Source organism: Ctenocephalides felis, unplaced genomic scaffold (genome assembly GCF_003426905.1).
Source record: "Ctenocephalides felis isolate EL2017-DRISC unplaced genomic scaffold, ASM342690v1 CF-g0.4_SCAFFOLD_00845, whole genome shotgun sequence".
Classification (NCBI taxonomy): Eukaryota; Metazoa; Arthropoda; class Insecta; order Siphonaptera; family Pulicidae; genus Ctenocephalides; species Ctenocephalides felis.
In genome coordinates, this window is record NW_020536999.1 from 30,134,713 (window position 1) to 30,153,873 (window position 19,161).

A 19,161-nucleotide genomic window follows, 5' to 3' on the forward strand; every position below is an offset into this window, starting at 1 on the left:
ACCAAGTATGATAAAAAATGTAAAAATATTTTATTGCTTTTATGCACAACATAAACTAATTCTAACGGTTTTGGTGCGAGTGATATAAAATTACGTTTGATGATAAAGTGTTCGAGTGCTTTTACGCATATGCAGAAACATGATGAATTCAATACTATTAGATGCAAATATATAACTGACAATCTATTTTCTGAGTAAATTCATTTGATTGCATAAAACGTTCAATTGAAAACAAATTCAAACGTTTGCTATTTGCCAGCAATTCTGTAGATCGTGTCGTTCGTAAATTATTCGTGTTTCAGCATGATTCTGTTTTGTTGTTTATTCTATCTTCTGTGCATTGTACTCTAATTAACAACGTCGTGTGAAACATGCAAATTGCTGAGCTATCATTATGAATATTTATTATAATAATGTAATAATACGCTAATAACATTTTGTTAATAAGTAATTTGCTTGTTAAGCTATTTGTTGCATAGATTTCGCTTTATAGCACGCGCTTCAGTGAATATATAGCAAAACGCTATTTTCCGCTATTTGTGCAGAGTAATTATTTGTACAATAATTTATTTTACGATTAAAATGTATATTGCTATTGACAAATTGGTTCGGATTATGAATCCATGAATTAAATCGGACATAATTTATGGCGGGATTATATGGTGAGGCCGCCGTTCTTTGTAATATAATTATAGGTAAAATACATGCATTTTAATATTATATTTTATTCATAATGAAAACGAATAATGATGATGAAGAATTTGGTTGCTTCACTTCTGACTAAGATTTTCACAATATTTATCACAAAATATAAAATCTTTTTTCCAAAACATTACCGTAACATTATTGATGGTCTGAGTTACATGAAACATCATTATTGATAATTTTTCTAGATATCTTCTTAACTTCATCAATTGTAGAAATCTATTTAACTAAAAAATATCTTGTTTCTACATTAAAATGAACGACAATAGCGTCACATTGTGCATCCTTAGCACTCCATTCAAGTTATAGAAAATTAATTTTGCAATATTTGAAAAAGAATTAACCTCCTCTTACATTCTTCATTGGAACTTGAAACTATAATTTATCACCATATAAAAAAATATATAGGTCAACCCACGTATCGCAAAAATATGCAAATTATAACCTTAATTTTTACATTTTCATCTCTGATGTTTCAATATATGATTTATCGAGAATTCACTTTGGTCAGGTTCCAAAAAACTCTGCAGATCTATGCAATTGATTTTGAAACTTTATTAATGACTTCCAATAATTTCGCACTAGAAGAGAAAGCTAAAAACACTGAACACTGAAAATTATGCAATTTTATATACACACATTTATATATTACATACATAGGTATATTATAAATATATATGGATGTATAAGTATATATATTATACATACATTTGTACTCGTAAACTTTAAATTTATAAATATCAAGAAAGTCACTATAGTCACATGATATCTATCTTACTACTCCGCAGAGTAAAAAACAATATAAAATCCTGAATGAATGTTCAAGCATAATACTTTCAACTCTTTTTGAAGAAAAACCTAAAAGAATATTGTGAAAAACTGCATAACCGACCTTATTATACTGAACCGCAGAAGCCATATCCTTTACAGTGCTTACATGGTGGTTTTTTGAAAAAATCTGTGTAGCATTTGTTACATATGCTGATGGTCAAAAACAGTTTAATCTTTTATGTACTAATGATGTATTATTTTATGCATACAATAAGTTTCAGCTTTTCGGAATTTTTGAAATATTGAAAGCATTTAAGCAATGCAACCTTTTAAATATTGCAAAGGTATTTCGAAAGTAATGATTGTTGCAATAATTTTTTTTTAACAATTTACTTTATGAAAAATAGAGCAGACAAAATGTAATTGTATCATAACTAAAAACATTGCAAAATTTTTTATCTTGAAGATGCATTTATGATTATTAAGTACAGTATGCAATTATATTAGTTCATAATTTATTATGTTTACAAATACATTCCAAATGCATCTCAAGAGTTTCTATAGAATTTTACATAGTTATTCTTGATGCAACATCCAATATCAAATAGATATTCTGTACTTTTATTTGTTTTTAATTAATTACGTTTTTATTCAGCAGACTTGACAAATTTTATCTTGATGTAAATATAATCTAAAATAACTGTTTTCCTTCAGACTTAATATTTATAATACCAGTATCTTTGTATAGTTTGTTATTTGTTTATAATTGCTTATGTTTACCTTCATAAACTTGATATTTACAATTCCAATATATGTAGAGTTTCCATGATCATTTAATGACATTTCTTGGATATATAATTTTGATTATAAAGTAATATTTACTTTTATTCGTTTAAAATTATTTCTGTTTTCCTACAGAAAACTTGATAATTACAGTCCCAGTGCATTTGTAAAGTTTCTATGAAATTTCTCTGAAGCGGCTTGTGTTCCAACGTCTCTCTTCTTCAGATAGTGATTATTAACAAAATAGAACAGAATTGAACTACAAATGGTAATGTCGGCTGCTTAGTTCAAATGCCATCTGCGTTTTTATTATCGGCGTGCTGAACGCGCGAAAGCCATATTCCCAATAGAGCCGTAAAATTTAATGGATTAAACAACTAACTAGCGCAACCGAGCTGTCGGTCCGCCTAGCTCTGATCCCCATGGCTCTTCTGGATTTAAATTGAATAAACTTCACAAAACTTATATTTGTATTTCAACTTTCCCTATTCACAGTTGATTTTCATAATGAGAATTAATACCGAAGTTTGTGGTTGCAGATTTCCTGTTGCCTCTTGCGAAGTCAATCCAATATGATTATTAAAAGTTATTAAAACTTTACCACGATGCCCATGCTTTTTCGAGTGTTTGTTAACAGTTTTTCATTTTACAAACTAAATTCCACTTGATGGCGTACGTTATTTTATTGATTTTTCACACATTTCAAGCAAAATACAAACGGAAAATATTGGTTTCAATCATTTCGTTTTATATGGATGGCGGACATGTGGAATCGGAAGTTTTAGAAATTGATATTTATGGAATTGTTATGTAAACCATATTTTTGCTGAAAACTCACAATTTAATCAAACAGAGAGTTCCGGAATAGTAATTAAAAAATATTACTCACAACCGCTAACGATTTTTAAAATATTATTAAGCAAAAATGGATAATTGAATATTTTCAGGTATTGAACTATTTACCTTGAAAACATGATATAATATTTAAACTACATTAATGTACTTTTTATTGTGTACTGATTTCGTATAAAATATTCCATATTTGTATATATAAAATATTTCATATTTGTATACTTATGAAATATTTCATTTTCATATTTGATCAGCCAATTTTAACAGTTTGATAATTATATAGATAAACAATGAAAAATTTACTGCTTAGGGTAGTATAATATCGCATAAGCAAATTTATAAATTGGATTTACAGCAAGATATAAACTGGGATAGTAAACTAACAGTTTACTATAGCGTTCCTTGGAGACAAAATGAGAATCTAAAGAATTGAATAAATTGAATTTGCGGCTATCCAACAAATTGACATCGCTAAATGAATTACGCAACACGAGAAAGAAGCTTCCTTCTTTATTACCTTCTTTGCCCCGAAAGAAATTCACTCCAGCTGTTTCACTGAGCTATGGTAATTAAAACTGAAATAATTGCTGTTTTTCTGAACTCTTAGAGATAGTCCATAGGCGTATATATATATATATATATATATATATATATATAATCTTGAAGTTGATGGTTGTAGATATATCTACAACTTGAGTTCTAATTAAAGAGTGTTACATTAAAAAGCGTTCTACCATTTTTTTATGTAACTATATTTAGAAAATCAAAAATTTCGGCTAATATAAAATTTGTGTATAATATGTATAGTGGCCGATTCTACCATAAAATAGTCCAATATTATGGCAAGGCTATGTAATTTAGCAGTTTTCATACAAAATGGTACTAAACACTGTAATAACATTGGTCTATTTTACGGCAGAACAGGCCGCATAGTGCGAAACAAAAAAATAAAGCAAAATATAGTTGATTTAGATAAAGTTTATCAGCAGTTTTCTTTTGCGCCTCGTAGTAGTTGTTGTATAACTATTTTATTCGAATCATACAATAAAGCTTTTTTCAAGAAAGTTATTCGTAAGATCAATCTAATTTTTTCCAACGTATAATACGATTACAGATTTATATATTTTTGCAAATTTCTTAGAGTACGTATATATGTACAAGTTGATATATATCTACATATCTAGATATGTTCTTGGGGTATCCGTCAAACAGTTACGTGAAAATGTGTATCGATTTTCGTCTATTTCCAAAATTCCCAACGGCACTAACGGAAGTTTGCATCTGATGCAAAGCCACGCTTCCGTTTGTCAAAGACCTATAAACCTCTACGGTCTGAACTAAATGAGATATAAGCTTGAAATTTTTGCATAACGTGTAGTTTGTTGATGCCGTTATATAAAGCTTACGCGAAAGTGTATGAAATTACGCTCCAAGAGAATTTTCTCATACGTGGATACAAAGCTAGGGAGATGAACCTCAATCAAAATTTTAAATTGGATACATGGAAAATATTATGCATTTCTTGATGAATAATTCGAAACTAATTTGTAAAGATGCACACGCATCTTCACATATAGATATGAATATTGTAAACTTTTAGATTCTCTGCTTTTGATCTTGCTCAAATTTATGCATTTCAAAAAAATCTAAATAATTTGGCATATTGAGAAAAATTATGATTTTATATTATTTGATAACATGTGATATAGAATAAACATCTTTCTAGATGTACATCATATTTCTGAAAAATTATAAATGTATTTATTAGTATCACTAATAATTAATAATTACAGTAATATTAATAACTGCACGTGTAAACATTCACTTGCTACTATATTTGATTATTTCTTTCTTATATATATATATATATATATATATATATATATATAAAGTATTCAATAATAAATATTATTATCAACAAGTGAATTATAACAACTGAATTTTAATCGTAATCTTGAGTTTAAATGCAGTATACGAAAACATTGAACTTTTCTCACTTCTATGATCTATTTTACTTTATATCTACTATATTTTTATCTTATCTTGACAATTTTAAATTTAATAAATTCTACATTTTTTGTGAATCTTACAGAAGATACAAAAATTATATTGTGAAATTAACTATTATGTAGTACATGGTTTATAATTAAATAGAATTGTTTTTGCAAATTTGTGGGATCTGCGTTTTTTTCAAAAAATAGTTTCCACCTCGAAAGGAAAGCGCTAATGAATTTTCCGCATCGAGCTGAAAGGATAATAGACATAACTTCTAATCTAATTTTAAAATGGAACATGTAATCAAAGTCTAGAAGCACGCCTTTGGTTGCAGAAAAGAGAGCATAAGCTAGATAGTTAAGGAAGTTAAGTAAATTAAAGAACCAAGTGCCGCTCCTACGAAGCTATCTCATCTTTCCAAACCATAAAATCCTTTTGCAATTTAGGAAATAAAACAATAAATTTTCAACAATATTTTTACTTTATTCACAATATCTCGTAAATAAACGGTTATAAAATTCTATTATAGTTTTATAGCGCGATAAGAGAAAACCGCTATTAAAGTCATTCAACGGCCAAAAGAAATGGATTACTTAAGAAAACACTTTGGGGAGAAGTGAATTATTATGGCGCTTAAGAATTTCAACAGGATTAATACCTACACTGAAATTTACACATGTATAGACATTAATATCACGGATACAGATTAAAATTGAAAGCTAGAGCGATATATATCGAATAAAGAGTAAAAGATATATCATCTTATTTTCTTGAAGAGCACTTTGTGCACACATATATTTAAATAAAATAAATATTTAAGTTGATATAATTCACCAACTATTTCGAACGAACCGTAAAATTCAGTAAAAGTAGCTGATTAAAACAAATGCGTTTTTATATCTAACAAAGCTTAAACCATCTTCAAATTATACACACTCACATTATATATGTAATTTATTTATGTTTATATATTTATACATCTACATAAAATTATCATTACAGTCAAGAATACACATCTATCAACCTTTGTATCTGCATATAGAATGCCACATTGTTATGCACTAGACACTATCTTCTAAGAGTTAAGCAAACCGAAATAATTATGTTGGAACCCATTATGACATCCACTTGCAACTTTATACAATGCGTTTAATTTAGTTGAAAATGGAATTTCGAAACAAAATGTTATTTCTTTACATTTTGGCCTTTGTTTCATTTATATCACCAGCTAATGAAAAACATCATGTGTACACAAACATATTAAACAAAACATTATCTACTGCTATGTCTGCATTTATTCATATTATATATGTATACATAAATATATATTTAGTTTCATTTTGATTATAATATTTCACTTATATAAATTAAATTAATTGTGTTTCAGGTTCTTCAAATAATGGATCAGCTCATTTACAATAGTATCCAGAATGAATATTTATAAAAAGCGGTAAAACAGTAGATAATATGTAAATAATATAATGCTGTAAAGCCATATATCTACCTCAAACGCATTCATAAATTCACATATTCTCAGCGATTATTATTTATGAGACACATACAACAAAAATCGTGTAACTGGAACATGCGGAGCATCCTGTATTGAAATTTTTACGTGACATACGACTCTCGGCGCTGCCGCTGCGGTGCAATCATTTTCCGCCGTATGGGAAAAATGTTGAAAACATTACGAAAAATGCGAACAAACCAACTGTAAAAATAACTAAAAAATAACAAATACGCACACCAAGCTAAAATGCGATTTTGCATTTCGAAACGCAATTATTTACAACCATCGCGCGAATTATCATGACATAGTCATAAAAGTATTTTGTCACGAGCTATACTGTGCTTTATCTATGATATAAATGCGGTACACGTGATATAATATCGTAAAAATGACAAAAATATGATATATACGACGTATTTAACTAGTACGGAAGAAAAGTTCCATGTAGTATTCGTCTTCGAGAGATTCGCGAAGTTTTTCAATATAAAAATTACAGCAAGAATAAAAACAAAATCGGTGAACATTAAGTGAATATGACAAATTTTTCAATTAAGATATATATGCCACAGGTAAGATTTAAAAATGAATATCAATTTACAGACTGAGATAAATTTATTTCACCGAAGTATTAATAATTTTCAAATCGTTATCTAAACTACTGAAAAAATAAAAAAAAACATCATTTTGGCACCATACGGGTAAGATACTCAACCTTGAACTACTTATCACCAGCTCATTCTGTGCCAAAATTTGCGCTTATGTGACAAAACATACATCGTACAAAAAATCGGACTATGCTTACGATAGGGAACTGCTAACATGTCAAAACATGAGTTTTTCTAATATGTTTAAAAAAGTAGATATTTGTTGCAACCGATGATATTTGAAAATTGTCACAACCTAATTATTTTATACGAAACACACACACAAAGATACGTATTTATTGTGCAAATCGAGAAATGCATATGAAAACAAAAATATTTTGGAAACAAAAATATTTTTAATGATTTTAATTTCGTCTAAACGCAAAAGTGATAAATTTCGTTAAAAAAATATTTTTAGAAATCGCATAAGATCGAAAACGTATAAAACGAGTACCACGTAAAATGGGGGATAGGTGAATATATATAATAATTTAGAAAACGTTGATAAATAAATTCACTTGTGAGGTGCGTCTGATAACAAGATTAGTACTATCAATATTATTTATCAGTTATTATTTTATTTACATATTTTTGACTATTTTGTTAGTAGACATAGAACACGTTTTTGATTTGAATTGTGAGGTTTGTAATTGCACTCGTATTCGTAATATAAATATATATATATATATATATATATATATATATATGTGTGTGTATAAGCATAATAATGAATATATTTTTATTTATATAAAAATATAAAATATTATACACGACGTTATGCGTGCAGCGAAGTGAACGATGTTTCCGATAGAGATTCGATAGTCAATACTGGGGTCGTGCGGTACAAGATAGATTGATAGCTATATACAGCGAAGAATCTTTGTAATGTACCTCCTCGTAGCAAATAGCATTAATATCTATGCCCGATAATATATCGTCTACATGAACACCATCATAGCTACGTTTATCGCTACGTTGCTACGTCATTGCTGCGAACGAACGTGGTAGACCCAGGGTCGGAAGTCATTGTGGTTCCAGACCTGGTTTACAAGCCTAAAATGGACTAAAATTAGTTTAGAAGTAAACATGAGTGTAAAAGATAAGTTTTTCTGATCACTTTTATAAAATTCAACGAACATAGTTATGATTCATGGATCTACAAGGGTAAAATACCTAAATGCATCCAATAGTTTTATTTTCACACTGTTACTCATTTAATTTATATTTTTTAGAGAGCAAACTTGTGGACCAAAAACAGTTCTATTATATATGATCGATATTCTTTTTACAGTTATAATATATATGATCGATATTCTTTTTAAAACGTATATTGTCAGTCCATATACTTAAATTATTTCAATAGTTAATAAATAAAATATATCCATTTGTTTTCACATTTGTTTGGTTAGAAATTCATCTTAAATATAATCTAGTTATTATAGAAAGTAGATTTTGAATTAGCTGTCATATAGCAAATCTTTAATCAATAATATTGCTTTTGATAAAACGTATATAATTATGTTTGACGAATCGCTTGATAACATAGTAATATACAGGTATCTAATAGAGTTACAATGTTAATACGCAGAATTTATATTTGACAATTTTGAATATTCCTTTGTTTATAAATTCTTCATATTTTTCATATTTTGTATATTCCTGTGTTCATATAATTTTGAGTATTCAAAATTGTGAAATGTTTAGTAAGCAATTACAGACTAATTAATTTAAAATAAAACATATTTATTTCATCTACCGCATATGGAAAATGAAATGATTTTTACAATTATTCATTTGAAAATATAAATTCTTGAACAAATTAAATTTTAATTTGAAATTCAAAATATATAAGCTAGCTCATACTCTATATGATGTAAGAAGTTCACGAAGCAGTTGCCGTGACGACATACCTTCTCAAATGTGCTCATATTTTCTCAGAAAATCACAAGTGAAAAGAGTTCTGCTCAAACATCATCGGATATAATTTTGCTTTAATAAAAAAATCTATACTTTGCCAAAGCATATTATGAAATTTGCAAAATAAATGAACAATTTCCGAAACAAATTCAATTGATCAAAAGCTTTTAATATATGTTGCTTTTCTAGCTATTGCAATATGCAAACCGAAATATTGATTGATTGCACAACAAGTGGGTGCGATTTTATTAATGAACTGCATACAGTTTGTTCATGACCGAACGAACAAAGTGTATGTGGAATAAATCGATTATGATAAATAACAATGCTGCTCTCAAAAGCATAGCAAAATACAATATATTTATGGAATTTTAAAGCCGCAATCGAATACAAACACTATCTATCTAATGAGAATATTGAATTCTAGTTTATTTTTTATTTGCTCCTATCAATAAATTCTGTATGTTACAATAAAAAATATGAAAATTATTCAAGATAAAAAATGGTGAAATTGGAATGCAAAATAACAGTTCATGTTGTAAATATAATTATTATGACGTGAAACTAATATATTAAACATTGTGCTAATGAAATGTTAAATATATTCGCGATCTATACGATCAATGTAATTTTTATAACAAGTTTATATACCTAATTTAAAACAATAACTTAACTTACTTAAGAGATATAAAGATGAAGTAAACAACACTAGTTCAACGCTAAATTTAAAAGTACGATAAATGATGCATATTAAACATAATAGAAAAACGTGTAAATTAAGAGTCGCAATATTTGTCATATAATAAAATATTTAATTGTAGTATCACATAAAAATAAACAAATGTAGTATTTACAATTAAATTAGTAAAAAATGTTTGTCAATTAAATATTTGTAAATCATTCTTGCGGCGAATTACATGGCTACATTAAATAGTGCATTTAAAAATTTTATCTAATTAAATAATATTAAAACTGAGAAATGAAAGTATTTTCAGTTAAAATGTTTGACATTCGTTTAAAATGCTTAGACGTGAAGCATTCCCATATCCGGTAGATTACGTCATATGCTCATAAGATTTTATAGGATTGGAGCTCTTAGCACGCCACACTATATTTCAGACCTACAGATCTACATTCATAAATGAACCTGAGACTTGATATTATTCAAATTTATTAAAACTTAAATATTAAATTAAGTCTTCAAAGAAAATACAGAAAAATAAATCTAACATGCACCAATTATCATAGACATTCAATAAATCACAGTAATGAAAGTACGAGAAGTGCATACCACTCAGAAAATACACTAAATTCAAATAAGAAAAAAACAACGTGGCTATTGTATATTTATATTGTACCTTAGCTAAATGCTGACAATCACGTAGTTTAGAAATTGTTTTATGAAAATCATAAAGTTTGTTTTCTGAACTAATATATATTTAATTATCTCTAAAATAGAGAAATAATATTTATTTAGTTGAAGACATGCAGTCCATCAAGCCACATATAGCTTGAATGTAGTGACTGCCTAAGCTATATTAGGAAATAGCTTGATAATAATATAAATTCTATTTGTTTAATGAGAAAGGAACTAATTAAATTTGCATTTTTTTAATATATCGCTCATATTTGTTAAAAATCATAGAATATATCTACAAATGCTGCATGTTTAATAATTAGTCGTGATAGATAATATTATACATTATTTAATTTGTCCCATATTGTACTTTTATGTTATTTTATATAAACGCATTATATAAAATATGATGCGTTTAATTTTAAAATAATTCAGATGATAAAATGAATAAAATGTGAATGTCTTTAATATCTAGCTTCTCTTCCCTCTTTATATATATATATATATATATATATATATTTATATGTGTGTGTCTGTATGTATTTGAAATTTAAAATAAATATTACACTAGCTGTACGCGTTCATAATTTTCGTTAATTCCTCCTGACTGTAATTCCAGCAATAAAATTGCCCGACGTTTTCATATTTGAATATGCAGAGAATTTTCAAATGTGCATTCAATGTATAAACGTACGCTCAAATGAGGAGCTTTACAATGTTAAGCTTTATAAATGTCGAGCGAGCTTTAAAGCTCCCAGTTAGTCGCCGCGGGCAATGCATGATAACATGTGATGCAGAATGAAATTATCTTTGGCGCATCTCGTTCACATTTCAAGTGTTTTAGGTTAATAACGGAGTATTATATATACACAAATTTATATAAAGGTATATATATATATATATATATATATATATACCTGATTGCAATATTTACCACGCTTTATGAAGCTGCTCTTTTGTCGAGAACAATCTATGAAGCATACAGAGTAATAAAAAATATTAAAAACCATTGAGTCTGCTCTCAGTTTATATGTGAAAAGGTTGGAGTAGGTACATTTCCATACAGTTTTAGAATAAAAATATGATGTATATACTTTTTCTCTGTACCAAATAAATATTCGTATTTTCAAAACATGTACAGCACACCGGCATACCGCACAGAATTCTTTGTAAACGTAGAATGCAATAAGAAATATAACAGTCAGAGAACGTGTTACTCACAACTGTCAAACTATAAATTTTCCAGCAACATTTTTATAACAAGTTGTTCATTTTGATATTAGTGCTTGGATAATTGCCCTGCGCTGTGTCAAAAGACGAATGTTTTTAATGAGGTAACAGTTTAATTGCTCACAAAATCAAAAATGTCTAAAGTCAAAAGTCAAAGTAGTTAATAAGTACACTTTCACACACATAAAAATTTTAATTTCTTTTAACATCAAACAATGAAGATTAATTATACGGCTAATATACATAACAATAATAATTCAAATAATATCTAAAGGTTGATATACTGATCTTATTTAAAAAAGTATCAGAAATATAAAATATATCCAAATGATATCAGAAAAAAGTAGATCGGAAACAACTGAATGGAGAGTTCGTTTCAAGTGATATGTTTGTTAATATTAACAAAATTCTCTAAAAGTTACAACCGATAATAATAGATCATTTTTTTCTCAGATTATATTATGTATTTTTCATAATTACTTTATACTAACTTCGCATTTAATTATTATTATTTACAACTTTATATCAATGCCTTGTACGATACCAATTCCCCTTTTCTCCTTCAACAGAGCATTCATTTCTGACCGCATCCACTGTATGGTTTTTTCTTGCATCTGGAGATTTTAAATATTTTCAAATGCCATATCTCACGGACAACCGTCGGAAACCTGCATCGCAGTGATGCTGCAAGCCGCAGTAAAATGCTTTGACTCGCAATAATGCCGAGTGGCATGCTGCTGCCTAGTGTTTCTCTCCACGTTATTATTGTGCTGGTGGAGAACTGCGGTCTTCAAACTAGGGGTTCCAGGAAACCATCCCGAAAACCACAAACCCATCTACAAACATTTTCTTACTGGCGTTGAACTTCGTTTGTTTGACAGAGTTTAAGATATGAACAGCTTATATGCCGTTGATATTTGGCTGGAGCTAATATAGGACTTCTCATGACTTGTAAGAAATAATTATATAATATATACATTAAGGTGGTCCTTAAAATGGTCATTTTCGAATTTCCTTGCTCCCAGGGGTTCAAATGGTTCCAAATAGATAAAAAACAATTTTCTGAAAGTTTTAGCTCTTAATATTAACGTTTAGATAGAGCGCAATTCAATCAATGTTTTGTATAGAAATAGCATGGAAATTTTTTCAAAAATTTTAAAAATGTTTTTTAGATGTAATTTAGCGAACAAATGAATAAATAATACTCATTCATTTGTCGCTAAGTTATACCTAAAACATTTTTTTTAAATTTTTAAAATTTTTGCCAAGCATTTTCCATACAAACTTTGATTGAATTGCGCTCTATCTGAACGTTAATATTAAGAGCTAAAACTTTCAGAGAATTGTTTTTTATCTATTTGGAACCATTTGAGCCCCTGAGAGCAAGGAAATTCAACAATGACCATTTTAAGGACCACCCTAATATACATATATATAAATATACACATTTATACACATACACACACATATATCACACATACAATAATGTATATAATATATACACATACTCAGAAAGATATATTATTATTATTTTTTTTTGAACTTAATAGACTGCGTTTTCTCTTTTCAAAATTCACTGAAACTACTTTTTTTAGTTCATTTTATTACTGTATTGAAATGACAAATACCCACTAAAAATATATGCATCCACTAAAAAAATTATTTGGTAATTCTTGGATTTATAGATGTAAGTATAAGTACGTTCGTTATGATTAAATGTCACATCATTTTAATATCATTTGATGTGAGCTGTTTTTTCATTGTAAGTTATCTGTAAGTAATGCTAAGAAGATGAATATTAAGAAAAAAATAGTGCATTCGAAATGAAAAGTTTACTTTATGTTTTATTTTTAACTAATAAAAGCAAAATAATTACGATTTATTGAATCGCAATTTTTCAGAAGCATGTTGTTTGGATTAAATTACAGCTGAGCGAGTTGAAATTACAGATCGTGAGTCGATTTAAAACTTGTAAAACAATAATGTTTATCATTTGACAATCACTTTACCAGCAGGTGTACGAGTGATACGGAAATGTACGTCGGTGAAAGACGATACAGCAATTTCGATAGTAAAACAAGATCTGTCCACGTTTGTATAGCATTCGAGGCAGCCAACTTGGCGTAGTATGTATGTGACATGCAAATATGTACTTACGATGCGAGATATCGTGCAGATTTGTCGGGATGATCGTGTAAATATCGAAACGCTTTTTTATTTGCTATGATTTATGAGTCGTGAATAACACAGATAAATTGTCAGAAAATACACGTTTTTTCCATATAACACATACTTAGATGGCATGTATATTCATGCGTGCTTTCATGACAGACATCCATAGTTAGTGTTCTGCGCGTAGGCAAAACCTAAGCGATGGGAGAGCACTGATAGATTATTGATGAACATTGAAACAAAAGTTTGGAGAATTAAAAAATATAAACGCTAATATGCATGTAGCATGTAATAACAAAAGTTTGAAAATAATTCACCATTAGCACCATATGAATCAGCACAAAACGAACAAAACTTGACTTTGTATATATATTTTTAAATAATTTCAATATGTATATGTAAAATAATAAAAAAATGTATTTTTTGGAATGAGAGTTTAGCTTTAATCTGTTCAATTTTAGTAATAGTTATCATCCTTCATGTTTATATAATAATATAACTAAAAAGGATTAGATCATTTTCAAATATATAAATAATTTGAAAAACCTCAATTCTTTTGAATGAATCTTATTAACTTTTTCTAGAGTTAATGAATGATAAACGTAGTTGTTATTCTTTTCTTATAAACTATATAAAAATTATTTTTTTACTTATAAATAAGATTTATTTTTTTTACAAAAACTGAACAAATAAATTACATATAGGTACTTTTGGCTACTTTTTGGCGATCAAGAGTCCGTTCAATCCTGGCCCAAATTGACAAAAACGAAAGGTTTGTCAAGCCTTTTAATCAGCAACAAAGACTGTAATAAAAGCTATAATTTTGTAACAATGTTTTTGTATACATTTTTCTTTTTTTTAAGTTTCTCGCATGAATAATTGGCATATACTATTCATATTTAATTCATGTATTACATTTTTATTTTATTTTATTACTGTATTGATTCAGTATTTTGTATTGATTTTATTTTACTAGCCCTTTAATTAATACATATTAATTTATTTATATATATATATATATATATATATATATATATATAAACATATATATATATATATTATGCATTCTTTTGTCGAAATGTGATCGTATGCTAAAAAGCATGTCTGTATAAACAGGAAACTCAGAAAAGAAAAACTGTCCTACATCGCGTCCACTCTGATATATTTCGCGTCGTATCTTGAGTGAGCATCTCAAAAAAAGGTCCTTTAAGAGGACATTCGAAAGCTGTACTCTGGAATTGTGTAATATTTGTTAGTTTTACGTCCCACCGTCGGTCGAGCCGCTAGTGTTTTATCGGGTCGGTCGGCAGTTACAATAATCGTCAGATAACGGCGAAAGCAAAAAAGGTTCTTCTGATAACATCAGATTTGATCTATATATAAGACACTGCGAGCCTTTTATTGATTTCGGGAAAAAAACTGTGAATATATATATAGATAACTGCCAAAAATTCATTATACACATTGTTGGGACCATTTTTCAAAAAAAATTATATTAGCTAATATTAAATCTGTTGATATTATTGTTTTCACATTTATTTATCAGCCTTAATAATTTAAAATAATTATTAATACGAAATCTTAGCGCATTTGTTGGTATTCCTTAAAAATTTGTGTTTATTATCATAGAATGTAATATATTGATTTTACCAATTCCCGAATAAGGTAGTAATAAAAATTAATAAATAAATATATCCTATCCAGTATTATTCACTAAAGGCATTTTATATTTTAATTATTACATGTAATAAAAATACATAAAACTTTCTCATTTCAAATGCATCGTACTACTTTCTGTACTTTTATAAGTATCATTGAATTTTTTTCACTTCATAAATATTGATATTTATTTATATCAATAATATAAGCATGCGCTTAGAAACGTATATGTATAAATATATAAGTATACTTTTTATTCGACATTTGTATGCATCAATGTACACGGCAAAGAGGAATATAGAAAAACCCGACAATGTCGAGTAGGTTTCCTTACATGCGAATATAAATATGTATGTTGGGAATGGTTTTATAAAACTGATTGATGATGATGGCATATAAATATATATAAGCATATACATGTATATAAATACAAAAAAGATTACAATGTATACACAGATTTATAGTATATATATATATATATATATATAATTTTTATGGAAATATCATTTTGGCGTTGTTTTGAAATGCACAAGTTTATTAGAAGTCACAAACTATATGTTCTTGTAGATGGCGGAGGTTGTAGATGGTTATCACGCTCCATACGTTTTTTATACGAATAACTTTGCAGGTGCAAGGTTGCAACATTTCATATTTGACATATTTTGACTTCATTGTTTCGTACACGTACTATGTATATACATGCATAAATATAAAATGATACTTGAAAACAACACACACAACTAAGGGAAATTTGAAAGTTTCAACCTCATAATTTAAATTATAACATATTCTAAAATCACATAAAAAATAATGAAAATTATTCTTATGAATTTATTATTGCCGTCAATATACAATAAAAACAATATTAGAAATATTTTACGCATTTCATTAAAAAATCAATTTATAAATATCATTCTGATTATGCAGGAATAATATCAAGATATTATACAATGGATGTCAACGCAAAAGAGAGAAGCTTGATAAGGAATACAATGTAACTCGGAAAACAAGATTATCATATTTGAAGATACAAAAACGGTTGATATAATATATAAATATATACATACATATATATATATATATATATTTATATATGTGTGTGTGTAAAACATGTAACAGAATCTTTACGAGATATTTTAAGTATATTCGCAGAAACGTAGAATTTATGGGAGCAATATTTATTGAAGGCTATTCAATTAATTTGAATTATGTCAGGTGTACATTATTTTAGCCATAACACATTGCATTACATTGGACAAACAATGCATTATTCAATATATATTGAACACGTTTATGCATAATATGAACATGTATCATTGATGGGATATTGCAAAACACGCCTATTCATATATGTTCATCAATATGAAACTTTGCGAACACACACCATATATATATATATATTTATATATATATATATATATATATATATAAATTAGATTTAATTACAAAAATGATTGTTTTGCAGAATATTTTACATGCAAATGCGCGTTGCTAAACATTGACTTCATCAGGACACCCATCAGTATATCGATGTGACGTATAATTCATTCAAAATTTAATGGTTGTTTTATAATTTCTAATTAAATTGCTCGAACGATTTAAATTGTACAAGTTTAGCCAACGTAGAATGCTGGAATTCCAATTTATATTGTAAACAATTTGTATTTAGCATTTCCAACGCATAACAGAAATCAGACATGAGTTATGCGTTTGTGTCATTCGGGGTACCTATATAAGCTCATAGCATAACTGGAGGTAAATTCACTGGCGAGTCCATATTTTACAGTCTGCAAACTTATGCTTTACTAAGCTGTTGAATGAACTTCTAGCATATATATATATATATATATATATATATATATGTAATTATTATAAGGCAAAAGAATCAAAGTAAATAATTTTTTTTATCACAAACATTCTTTATAAAAATATTTTTTTTATTTTATCTATTTATTATTATCAGTTTATTTTTTGACGATTATTTTGGAAAACTATTAGTATTTATTTGTGAGAGAAGCTTTGACATTTTATGACATTATGAATTAAATCAAATCTGAAGAGTTAGCATTTTATTGAAAATGTTTATCTTCAAACTTTGCAAAGAGTTTTGATCACAAAAACATTCTTTGTAAATATGTTTACTTTTCTGACGATAAAATATTTCGTTTAACCATTCCGATTAATAGAATAATGAAATTTCTTCAGAAAACTAGTAGTAACTAAGGAAACTAGTAAGGAAATTATGTTTACTGAACTAAACATCATTTGAGAATACTCCTAGTCTTTGTTATTTGAATCTTTTTTATTCAATTCAATAGAAAGTAAAAACTGTTATTATAAATAATATTTTCATTTGTTTATATAAGGCATAAGAAAATGATAATTTCATATACAGTGTATCAATATAAATACGTAATTACAGGTATAATTCGCTACGACGAACAAATGGGTTAATTATAGTGGAACTACACGTAGAATGGCAAAAGCCGCCATTACCAAACTGCAAACATCAGGGCCATGTAATGCCGATGACAGGTCATTTTAAATGATGAATTAACAATGAATTAATCTCGTGTATTAGAGTGACCCGTGTCTATAATGACCGAAGAGTTCATTAGAGAATATACATTATATCATCAAGCAATTAAGGGCTGGCCGGAGAACGTCATATGCGATAATACAAATATTGGAATGAAAATTAATGAAGACATATATGCTTTGGTTTAGCACAGTGCAAAGCTACATAGTCAGATAAATTTTCTCATTGTAATTCATGCAGATGCAGTTTTAAAATTGCAGAATCACGCTAATAATTTAAAATTCATAGGAAATGCATCAAATGAATTAAGACCTTATTTTAAGATATAACTATAGTTATTGAAAATTTTAATAGTAAATAGAACGATGAATAGTTATAACTATTTATATTTCTATTTACTATTAAATTTTCCAAAGGCATATAACCCTGCATTATTAATATTTCTAAATGCTGAATTTCACATTACATATATGATTTAGTAATTTCCTGAACCGACATTTCCTTGAACTGACATTTCACCCAATTGACAAAAGCTTTTAGGTAATTTATCAGTAAGCAAGTTGCAGTGCTACAGTTACAGCAAGGTGTGGCATGTGACAAGGTGAGAAAGCGTTGCTGCAGAGGGTCGGAAGCCAACCCGATGCGCAAAATCAATCTCATTAATGACTACATTCAAAAACAAATATAAACTTGTACTTGGCGCCCATTAACTTATCGTATACTATATACTTATATACTCCTATACTATTTAGTAATGAAATGTGTAACAAACCTATGTCATAAGCATAATGATATATAATACATACACACATAAACACACATATATTACATTACACATATTATATAATTTATCAAATACTTTTATATTTTATATTTTGAAATCAATCATTTATTACAGATCTATTCATCTATCTAACTATGGATCTATCAAAATCAATAATTTACTACGACAGTCAAAATAGCAGCATAAATATCAAAATCATATCTTGGCACTTGTTAAAAAACGATTTTTAACATAGTAAAAAAT